Raw genomic sequence first — 12,554 nt, 5'->3', positions numbered from 1 at the left:
AGGTATGGTACCATTTTTTGTATAACTGAAAAATAGGGTTAGGAATGATTTGTTTTGTTTTACTTTTCCCTATTTTGCACAGTTAAGTGTATTACATTCATTCTAATTTTGTAAAATATTATTAGTCAGGGCTTCTCCACTTGGAAGTGACAAAAACCCGATTCAACTAGCTTAAACAGAAAGAATATTTATTGGCTCCAGCAGACCTAGACCCGGGGATCCATCAATGTCACTGGGACTCTACTTCTTTCTCTTGATTTTTTGACCTCTGCTTTCCTGGGGGGTGATGGTGGGAGGGGGGCTGGCCTCTTCTCCCACTGCAGTGGACTTCCTGCACACAGCTGGAGAGAGTGCCACTTGTACCCCAAGCTTATGTTGTCTTCGCTGAGGACCACCAGTGAAAGAGAACTTGTTACTATTCCAATTATAGAGACAGATTCTTCAGTCACATGCTTAGCTGTTGCCAGGGGTAGGAGGTGATGTGATTGGCCAGGCATGGGTCATGTGCCTATCCCTGTAAATGGGGATAGGGTGGGAGGCTGAAATTGACAGAACCACAGGGCGCAAGGAAGAAGTGGCTTCCCAGAGGAAGGAGCAGTAGGCAGACAAAACAACATATGCCCATCTGTATATTCATCTTTGTGTCTGGAAGAATAACATGATGAGAAAGATCTAATTTGACAGCATTTGTGAGGGGAAGTCTTCTGGGATCTATTTGACCATAAGTAAAGTATAGCTGTTAAGAAATTGAACACCATCATAAGCAGTAACTACAAAGTTGTATTTCTATATCAGGGGAGGTAAACCTTTCCTCCAGAGAATCCTCTGTTCATACGGCACTGAAGGACTGCCCGTGTGGATGACGGTATCGATTTGTCCTGCAGGTAGAATCAGGACAAACGAGCAGAGATTACAGGACACAACTGTGGCAAGTGTTGTGGACTTGCAACTGGTTTCTGAAGCAAGAGGGAAACTTTAGGCCTAAGGAGGTCACAGAAGAAACAGAGAGAGTAGAAAATGGGCAGGCACCAAAGGAACCTCAGAGGCTGGGCAGCAGGGTCCCCGCATGGAGAGGAGAGGACTTTGGTAGAAGGAGCCTTCAGTGAGAGGCAACCCTGAGCGGGCCCCTCCATGAGGGAGAGTCGGAGCCAATAGAAAGGAAGGTCAATGCCGGACTCCTGAAAGATCATAGAAAGATCATAAGAGGTTTGCTACCTAGACATACAGATTCCATATAAGAAGCCTGCTACTGACTAAGTCTGGCAGCACTGGGCTGGCAGCCTCACAAAGTGGCGAACCCCGCAGGCTGTCCTCCTTCTGGGGTGCTGGGCTGAACTTCCTGCACTCCCTACTTCCAGAGCCCTGGCACTGTCACTCCCTCCCCTCAGGGTGCCCTCCCATCCTGTGTCAATCCGTATCCTTCTGAGCCAAGGGAGGCGATCTTCCAAGAGCTTCCCTGACTTCACCCTTCCTTGCTCCTAAGTTGTGCTTTCCATGTCATATGCTCGCCTCCTGCCTCTCCTGACCCCTCCCAGCTGGTGCTCCCTCCATCAGCCTCCAGCTTCCCATTCGTCTCTGCGCTTCGCCTCTCTCTGTCTCTGTCTCTCTCCCTCCCTCCTTCCCTCCCTCTCCCTCGCCTTTTCCCTCTCCTTCTCTCTTCAAACACAAACAAGACTCAGGAGTCCCCTATCCCCTCTACCCTTTTTATAAACCCATCTCCCAATGTGGAAGCTACAGATGCTATATTTCCCCCAGCCTCCCTTGCAGCTAGAGTAGTCCTGAGACCTAAACTCTGCTAATCAGATACTCCTGCCCCCAGGCTTAGAATCAGGGTCTGCTGGTGCAGAGAAGCAAGGACCAGGAGGGTCTTTCTTTGGCTGAAATGCCAGTTTCAGAACCGAGTTCCTAGAGCAGCAGTGGCCCCAGTGCTTTTGCAGAAATGCCAGCGTCCAGAGCCAATGGTGTCAGGGATGCAAGCCCCATTGGTCTCCGTTGATGTTCTTCCTCTCAGAGCCCCAGACCTCTTCCAGAGATTCTGGAAGCCACCCAAGTGACTTTTAAATATGTGTCTTTTCTGCTGAAATGAGCAGAGTTGATTTCTCTGAGAGCAGTCGAGCACTTCGTTCTATACACTGGTCTGTCCTGACTCCTTCCTACTCTCTGATGGGCTTCCGGTTTCCTTAGCAGCTTCCTATTCCTCCTCCTCCTCTTTCTTAAGCTAAGGATTCCTCATTCTTTCCTCCCCTCTCTCCGCCTGCCATCTCTGCACAAGGGACCACACAGCAGTGATTACTGCTCTATACCGAGGCATCAATACCTACATGGCCCCCACCCTGCAGACCACCGTGCAGCTCACTGGCCATTCTCCCCTGGTGCATAGCTCACCAACAGCTCATGTTTGGTGTTCATATTTACCATCTTGCTCTCCCCACCTATCCCTTTGTCTCCTTTCCCCATTTCTGTTAACGGCATTTTCATTCAGTCACAGGGACAAAACGTCAGGGTCATCCTTGAGCCTGGCTGCCCACATGCAATCGCTGGCTAGGGCAATCATGTCCGTCAGATGGTGTCTCACGTGTCCATCCCCCCTCCCCTTATCACCTTGGTCGGGGATGAGGGCACACTCACAAGCATCAAGCCCCCTTCGTGGCCCTGCAGAGAGCGAGGACCTGATCCAAACAAGGGGTCTGCAGCCGGAGCAGGCCCGGCTAGTTACTGCACCCTCAGCCCCGCCCCCATGCACGACTGCTGGGGAAGCCACTCCCATGACCCCAGAGGGGGCTGTGAGAGCCACAGTCTGGTCCAGACTGCTCAATGAGGGCAAAGAAAAATAATATTAAAACCAACAAATCCTCAAGTGTAGCTCAATACTATTTAACTGCTCTCTTTCCCTTCTTGTCCACAGTGGATGTAGCCAGGGACCATCATGTAGAAAGATACATAGGAACAGTTCACTTCATGTGGACAAGGTCTGGGCAAAGCCTTTGTGTCACTGGATTAGTCCTGGTGGTCATAACCTTTTGTCTCAAGGCCATACCGGCTACAGGAAAAAATCAAGAATATGCATTGAAAACAATGAAGTATTTAGCTTGAGTTCGTTCCTACCAAGAAGCCTGAGGGAAATACCCCCAACTTGGTAGCCTGGAGCCCTGTTCACGGGAAGATGGTTCCCAGACAGCAAACCCCAGCCTCGGTGCAGAACACACTCTGTCTATGCAGCAGTGAGGGTGTCCAGACCCCCGCTTATCTCAGGGGCTTCTGGAGTCCCTCACTTCCTGAGAAGAGGCAAAGAGAGGCTCTGGGCTGGCACTCGCTGACCACAGACCTTGACCCGGGCCACCAGCTCAGCTCTTCCCTGAGAGGCTGCTCAGCCCTGGGACGGGGCTCTCAGGTGAAGACCCCGTCTCTGTCCGATCGGGCCACTATAACAAAGTACCACAAGTTGGGCAGCTTATCAGCAACAGACATTTACTTCTGACAGCGCTGACATCGAGGTGCCCGCCGGCACGGTCGAGTTCTGGGGAGAATACGCTTCCTGCCTCTCACAGACTGGGCCCTCACCTGCTGGGCAAAGAGGCCAGGGAGCTCTCTGGGGCTTTTGCTCTTAGAGCGGGAAAATCCCATTCATGAGGGCTCCACCCTCAGCACTGAATCACCTCCCAGAGGCTCCACCTCTTAATACCATCACCTTGGGGAGTAGGCGTCACGTATGAATTTTAGGGAGACGTGGACATGCGGCCCATAGCAACACTTGTGCTCTGCCCTTCCTCCGCCGCTGCCATTTCTTACCTTCTAGGGCCTCGCCTGCACGGCCCCCCAACTCTCCCCCTCCCTCCCCGCCTCCACTTCCAGCAGTGCCTCTGTCTCCCTCCAGAAAACTCCCCTTCCCTCTGCTCGGTCCCATCTAACAGAGAAGCCAAAATATCCCCAATTACCTGACCACTCGATAATAAGCCATCAAATCCAGAAAAGCAGTGTGATTACCATGGCAATTCGTCAGAACACGGAATTCTACGTGTGTGTCCTCTGGCAGCATCCGGAACGCCTGCTTTGAGGACATGCCCAGACTCAATTCCGGCTGTCTTGCTCCGCGCTGCCGAGTAGTGCGTATTTTTGAAGGCGTTCTCGGCCAAACTGCCCACACTCCATCAGCCGGGCTCCACGCACATCAGGATACCGATCACTTTCTGAGGCTTCAGAATATTCACGAGAGGCTGACATTCTTACTTGAGCAGCACAGACTCCCTCCGCTTCAGGTTTTCCCCCTAGAGAACAGCGCCAGGCTGGGGGAGCAAGAAAGTATCCTTCATAGAGGCTTGCTAAGGAATATGCACTCTTTCCATTGCTCTAGGATTCCAAAGTCTATTTTTTTTTCCCTTGCATTCCAGCCAATTTACTAGAAAACAGTGTACTTCAAGAGCACTGCTCTGGCCCCTCACAGAATTGCTTTTTCTGAATTGCACTTAGTGTCAGGGCATCAGCTTTCCTGAGGCACTGGACCAGAAACAGGCAGACGGAACTGTTAGAGCCATGAAGGGAGGTGACCTGGTCCACGCCTCGCCTGTGACCCCGTGTGACAACTCATGGCAGAAATTCATCTCGGGCTTTTATTGACAAGCTGACTAGTTTTTTACATTTTGGACACTGGAAATTCTGGGGGGCTTTTGTGTTTTTTTGGTTTTGGTTTTTTTCTTTGCTTCAGCTGCTATAAAGTATAGAGCCAAATTTGTGTCCCAATTTTGTACATTAACACACCAAAGTTGTATGCTATTTTGTATTTTTCTATTTTCCTCACTCTGATTTCCTCTCTTACGGATTTGATCCTTTTGTATCATGTGTATTTTGGAAGCTGACTTAAGTGCTTTTTTAAATGTTTGAAAATTGTTATCTATTTTCCAGAATTCATGTAAAATGTGAACTTTTTAATTCAATGAGACTTGCAGGAAATGTGTAATATAAAACTACACAGATCTCATATAGATATATAAGATACATAAGATATATTAAATAACTTAATTGGAAATCAATATCTAAATATACGTGAATACTGTATATGTATATATGTATATCTATGCATTATACCTACATGTATATACACACATATACATATATATGTATGCATAAATGAATCACTTCGCTTTATATATGAAACTAACACAGCACTGTAAATCAACTATACTTCAAAAAATAAATATATATATGTGTGTGTGTGTGTGTGTGTGTATGTATGTATGTATGAATCCTTTCTGAATTGGGGATGGGTATAAAACTCCCCGAGTAGAAGGGTAAAAATTAAAATGAATAGTTTGCATGTCTACTCTTCACATGACAGCTGCTATTACTTTAAGGTACTCCAGTGAAGTCAGGGCAAAGCTGGAGAATAGAGACTTGCCATACAAACATCCCCTCCACCCGTGTAGTACTCAGCTAGCAATAAACGCCATAGTGGAGCTTTATTGATGTAATCAGTATCCTTTTCCAATGCAGCATTTGGGATAGTCAGCTTGGGAATATTGTTATTGGACTAAAGATGTGATCTGGAAATCTTTTAACCATGGGCATCTTTGAATGGAATGAGGACAGGCTGGTGACATCAGGGACCTCACTGTCCCAGGCCATGACATAGCTGCTAAATTCCAATGGAATTCAATTCCATGCACGTTGCTGAAAGCTTTCTGTGTGTCCAGTGCTGCGCTCAGAGGAGGAGACCTGAAAGACCCAGGTCCTGCCGTGGCCCAGCTGTGCTGAGTGCAGGACTCCGGTCTCAACCTCCAGACTCAAAGTTCAGTGGCTCCCAACTTTCGGGGAGGTCCATACTCTCTTGGGAATATAATACAAGCTGCGGGCTTTCTCCCCAGAAAAAAATAAAGGTACACACAAGACATTTGCATGCCTGTCAGCCTCTCCCTGTGCTGGCTTATGGATCCCAGAACAAGAGCCCCTATCCTGTATTCAAGAGGAAAACAATATATGATTAGCTTTCTAATAGAACTGGCATCAAATGCCCACTATATATCAGACATTTTCCTTACATTGTCTCAATTAATTCTCACAGCAACTCTTTGAAATAGAATCTACTATTACACCCATTTCACAGATGAGGAAACTGAGGACTAGACCTAATAAATAACTTGACCAAGATTACACAACTAGTAAGTAACAGAGGTAGAACTGGAACTCAGTATGGCTGGCTCCAGAGTTAACACTCATGTTGCTAGAAGGGACCGATTAAGACAAAAGGAATTCGACAGAGGAATAATCAGCCAGGCACTCTGAGACAGAGGGAAGAGAGGGTGCAGACAATGAGGTGTGGGGGTAAGTATACAGGACACTGGGGCCAGGTTGCATGAGTTAGAATCTTGGCTATGCCACTAACTCCGTGACCCTGGTCAAGTAATCTAACTTCTTTGTGCATCAGTGATCTTAGGTATAAAATAAGCTTAACAGCAGTTCTTGTGCAGATTAGATAAAATTATAGTTTATGAAGTAGTTAGAACTGTGTCTCCCTTTAATAAGCAATCGATAGATGGTAGGTCTTTTTATTAGAAAGCAGCACAGCAGGATGACCCCGGGCCTTGGGGATGAATCCAGGCCCATCACGCTGGGCCCCCATTGAAGGGCTAAGTGTATCTAGGACGCGTGTTCCTCCTGTATTTGTAAGTCATGCCAACAACTTTGGGGGGATTACACTGTATGAATCTGCTCAGGCTGCCATAACGAAATACCATAGATGGAGTGCTTAAACAATGGAAACTTACTTCTCACAGTTCTGGAGCTTCTAAGTTCAAGATCAAGGTCGGGCATGATGAGACTCTGCTGAGAACTCTCTTCCTAGCTTGTAGATGGCCGCCTTCTTGTTGTGTCCTTACGGGGTGGAGAGAGAGCTCTGGTGTCTCGTCCTCTTCTTATAAGGACACCAGCCCTGCCAGATCAGGGCACCCTTATCGCTTCCTCACAGGCCCTAACTCTAAACCCAGTCACACTGGGGTTGGAGCTTCAACGTTCGCATCTGGGACTTTGACGGTTTTGGAGATCCCATTGTGACGTCGAAGTGGATCCAACTTTCAGAACGTCATTGCCCGCAAAGGTGCACCTCCTAGGCCAGGTGAGCCCAGGAACATATTTTCTTGGTGCCTGGAGTGAATCCCAAGTGGTAATAGAACTCACCTCTTTGACTCTCTGTTTCTCTGCACTCCACCCCTGTCCCATGATTTTTGGTTCTATTTCTGGTCCTTAGACTAGTTTGTTTCTGGTTCTGATCTGCACATGGGCAATAATTTATTCCCCACTGGCAGCGATGATTAGGAATCTGGCTTTATGGTCTAAGCATATAGGAAGATGATGAGAATCTTTCTCTGCCACATGAAATACAGTAAAGACTTGGGGTTAATAGTCTTTGTGAGGGTGGGGTGCTTAATAGTCTCGTCTGTCTTTTTATGAACTCAAGTCAATCACGTAAATATTTCATGCACACCATAAATGAGATCAGTTCTCTGAGGTATGGACTTGCTCTGCTCTAAACTACAGACCCTGGAAGTTGGATTACAGCAGAGGATGATGGTCTAAAGGATGTTGGTGGAAAGGACTCCACCAGAAACTTCTAATGATCGATAGCTCAAGGAATAAATTTATGGCTATAGACTTCCAAGCTGATGCTGCTTAGACAGTATTCAATATCAGAATTGGTGTAACTTGTAAAAATGCAAATAATTGTTATTGTGGTAAAATATACATTACGCAAAATTTACCATTTTAATCGTAGTGACATGAAGTGCATTCACATTGCTGTGAATCTCATCTCCAGAACTTTTTCATCTTCCCAAACTCAAACTCCATACACATTAAACACTAACTCCTCTTTCTCTCCTCCCCCAGCCCCTGGCAACCACCATCTGCTTTCTACCTCTATGACTTTTGACTATTCTAAGTCAAATTCTACCTCAAACAAGTGGAATCACAGTGTATTTATCCTTCTGTGACTGACATATCAATTAGCATAATGTCTTGAATGTTCATCAATTTTGTAGCATGTATTAGAATTTCCCTCCTTTTTAAAGCTTAATAATATTCCACGTTTTATAGACCACATTTTGTTCATCCATTCGTCTGTCAATAAACATTTATTATATAATATATACTATTATATATTATATAATATATATTATATATTATATATATTATATATTATATAATATATAATATATTTAATATAATATATTATATAATAGACATTTGTTGTTATCACCTTTTGGCTATTATGACTAATGCTGCTGTGAACATGGGTGTACAAGTATCTGTCCAAGTCCCTGCTTTCAATTCTTTTGAGTGTATACCCAGAAGTGGAATTGCTGGGTCATATAGTGATTCTGTGTTTTATACAGCAGCTTCACCATTTTACAATCCCACCAGAGATGCACAAGGATTCCAATTTCTCCACATCCTTGCCAATACTCCTAATGGGTGTGAAGTGGTATCGCATAGTGGTTTTGATTTGTATTTCCCTAACAGTCATTAATGTAGACTGCAAAGCATTTTTTCATGTGCTTATTGGCCTTTGTATATCTTATTTGGAGATATGTCTATTTAACTATTTTGCCTATTTTTAAATCGGGTTGTTTTAATTGTTGTTAAGTTGCAGGAATTCTTTATATATTCTGGATATTAAGCCCTTATCAGATATATGGTTTGCAAATATTTTCTCCCAATCCATGGGTTGTCTTTGCCCTCTGTTAATAGTGTACTTTGATGCACAAAATTTTAAATTTTGATGAAGTCCAATTTATGTATGTTTTCTTTTGTTGCTTGGGCTTTCAGTGGCATAGCCAGGAAATTGTTGCCAAAGCTAATGTTATGAAGCTTTTCCGTTTTCTTCTAGGAGTTTTATAGTTTTAGCTCTTACAGTTAACTCTTTGATCCACTTTGAGTTGATTTTTTGTGTATGGTGTAGGGTAAGGGTACAATTTCATTCTTTTACATGAAGGTATCCAGTTTTCTCAGCATCATTTGTTGAGAAATCTGTCTTTTCCTTATTGAATGGTCTTGGCACCCTTATGCCAAGGTTTATTTATGTGAAAGGGTTTATTTGGGGGCTGTCTATTCTATTCCACTGATATATATGTCTTTATGCCAGTATCACACTTTTTAAAATTACTGTAGCTTTGTAATAAGTTTTGAAATCCGGAATTGTGAGTCCTCCAACTTTGTTTTTCTTTGTCTGATTGCTTTGGCCGTTCAGGGTTCCTTGAATTTTAAGATGAGTTTTTCTATTTCTGGAAAAATATCATTGGGATTTTGATACGGATTGCATTGAATCTGCAGATCATTTTGGGTAGTATTGGCAACTTACAATATTAAGTCTTTTCAATCTGTGAACAAAGGATGTCTTTCCATTCATTTGTGTATTCTTTAATTTCTTTAAGCAATGTTTTATAATTTTCAGTGTACAAGTCCTTTGCCACCTTGATTAAGTTTATTCCTAAGAATTTTATTATTTCTGATGCTATTGTAAATAGAATTGTTTTCTTAATTTCCTGTCTGGATTGTCATTATTATTATATAGAAACACTATGGATTTTTGTATGTTGATTTTATGTCCTGCAATTTTGCTGAATTCATTTATTAGTTCTGACAGGTTTTTTGGTGCAATCTTTGGGGTTTTCTACATATATGATCATGGCATCTGTGAACAGAGATAATTTTACTTCTTCCTTTCTAATTTAAATGTCATTGATTGATTGATTGATTTTGCTTAATTGTTCTGGCTAGAACTTCCAACACTATTCTGAAAAGAAATGACAAAAAATAGGCATCCTTTTCTTGGTCCTGACCTTAGTGAAAAAGCTTTCAGTCTTTCACCATTGAATATGATGTTAACTGTAGCTTTTCATATATGGCCTTTATTATGTTGAGAAAGTTTCTTTCCATTACTAGTTTATTGAGTCTTTTTATCATAAAAGGGTGTTGAATTTTGTCAAAAATCTTTTTCTGAATCAATTAAGATGATCATGCGATTTGTTTCCTTCATTCTGTTAATATGTATTACATTAATTGATTTTCATATGTTGAGCCATCCTTGCATTCTGAGAATAAATCCCACAATCCCTCTTGGTCACAGTGTATAATCCTTTTAACATGCTTCTAATTTTGGTTTGCTAGTATTTTGTTAAGGATTTTTACATAATATTCAAAAGTAAAGATGTGTAGTTTTCTTTTCTTGTAATGTCTTTGTCTGGCTTTGGTATCAGAGAAATTCTGGTTTCATAGAACAAGTTAGGAAGTGTTCCCTCCTCTTCAATATTTCAGCACAGTTTGAGAAGGATTGGTGTTAATCCCTCTTTAAATGTTTGGTAGAATTCACAAGAGAAGCAATCTGACCCAGGGCTTTTCTGTGTTGGAAGATTTTTGATTACTGATACAATCTCCTTACTAGTTAAAGGTCTATTTATATGTCCTATTTCATTATGATTCAGTCTCAGTAGGTTGTGTGTTTCTAGGAATTTGTAAATTTCACCTAGGCTATTCAATTTGTTGACATACAACTGTTCCTACTACTCTCTTATAATCCTTTTTATTTCTATAAAATAAGTAGTAACGGCCCCACTTTCATTTCTGACTTTCATAACTTGACTTTTCTTCTCTCCCCTTTTCTTCCTAATCGATTTAGCTAAAGATTTGTCAGTCTTGGGCTTCCCTGGTGGCGCAGTGGTTAAGAATCTACCTGCCAATGCAAGGGACATGGGTTCGAGACCTGGCCTGGGAAGATCCCACATGCCGCAGAGCAACTAAGCCAGTGCGCCACAACTACTGAGCCTGAGCTCTAGAGCCCGCAAGCCACAGCTACTGAGCCCACATGCCACAACTACTGAAGCCTGTGCGCCTAGAGCCCATGCTCCGCAACAAGAAAAGCCACAACAACGAGAAGCCAGCACACCGCAATAAAGAGTAGCCCTGGCTCACTGCGACTAAAAGAAAGCTCGTGCACAGCAACGAAGACCCAACACAGCCAAAAATAAATATAAATAAATAAATAAATTTATATAGAAGAAAAAGATTTGTCAATTTTGTTCATCTTTTTCAAGAACCACCTTTTGGTTTCACTAATTTTTTTCTATTGTTTTTCTATTCTTTATCTTATTTATCTCCACTCTAGTGTTTATTACTTCCTTCCTTTTGTTAGCTTTGGGTTTAGATTTTTCTCCTTTTTCTCAACTGTAAAGTTAGGTTGTTGAATTGAGATCTTCCTTTTTAAATGTGTAAACAGCTAGAGATTTCCCTCTTAGCATTGTGTTTGCTGCCTCCCATAATTATGTTTTGTTTTCATTTTCATTTCTTGCAAGATATTTTCTAATTTCACTTGTAATCTTTTCCTTGACCCATTGGTTGTTTGAGAGTATTGTTTAATTTCCATATATTTGTGAATTTTCCAGTTTTCATTTTGTTATTGACTTCTAGTTTTATTCCATTGTGATCAGAAAAGATATTTTGTATGTGGCTTAACAGAAATAGGTACAAAATAATTTTGCTAGTATCACTCACAAATTATTGTTATCCAAAGAATTTTGTCCTGTAGAGACGCAAATGATTTATACCTTAGAGAAAAGAAGACTCCAAAGTTATTATTCTACTATAGAACATTAACCAATTTGTATGGAACTTTGTAATCTTCTTCCAGCATTCTTTCTGTGCCTATAAATACTTCTGTGTCTCCCATAACCCCTTGAAACAGCTCTCTCAGCTCACTGGCTCCTTCAATCATGAGTTAAATAAATTTTTGGCTTGTGTTTAATCTAATAAACAAACAAATAAATAACTCTAACAGAAAATTGGGATATAATTAGGTCAAATAAAAATGTTTATCAGAGACAGGAGTAACTTGTTCATATTTGGAGAAGGGGAAAAATCGAGGAGAGAAAGGGGCTAAAAGTGGGATAAATGAGACCTCACGCACAGGCAGAGGTCTTAGCCTTGTGGAGCCAGAGTGTTGCCCATTTTCTGAGCCTGGAGAAAAGGAGAAAACAGGTATGTGAAAGGGAATCGAGTAACAGTGACAAATCAACTGCAGATTTGAGGCTGCTGACATTGTTCTGCATCTCATCGTGCTTTCTTTTCAGAACCCTGGGAATTGGCAACCACGACCAAAATAGCAGTACTGGTCAGAAGCCGGGTTAAGCCTTGAACACTCTGTGGTCAAAGGGTGGTAACCCTTCCACAACTCCCTCCACTTGTGCTCTGGTGCATGTAACATGTCACATGCCATGACCTGCTGATAGAGAAGACATGGCTGAGATATGGCAAGGTAAAATATGTCAGCCATTAACACAGGATTCTCCAAGCACAATAGCAGGTGTTCAAAGTGCATTTACTGTGGATGAAGCCGTTGACTGTTTTGTCTGAAATAGAAAAGAAGATTTAAAAAAAAAAAAAAAGACTGGTGTTTGCAAGCTTATCTAAATGAAAACATTTCTGCATATGTAGTTAAGAATTTTAACATTGACCAATAGGAGGGCTGACCTTTGTCCTCACCCCCTGGTGGGTAATTTCTAAGTCTTTGGAAT

Source organism: Kogia breviceps, chromosome 2, assembly GCF_026419965.1.
Source record: "Kogia breviceps isolate mKogBre1 chromosome 2, mKogBre1 haplotype 1, whole genome shotgun sequence".
Lineage (NCBI taxonomy): Eukaryota > Metazoa > Chordata > Mammalia > Artiodactyla > Physeteridae > Kogia > Kogia breviceps.
The sequence above is the reverse complement of the archived record's forward strand: the minus strand, read 5'-3'. Positions refer to the sequence as shown.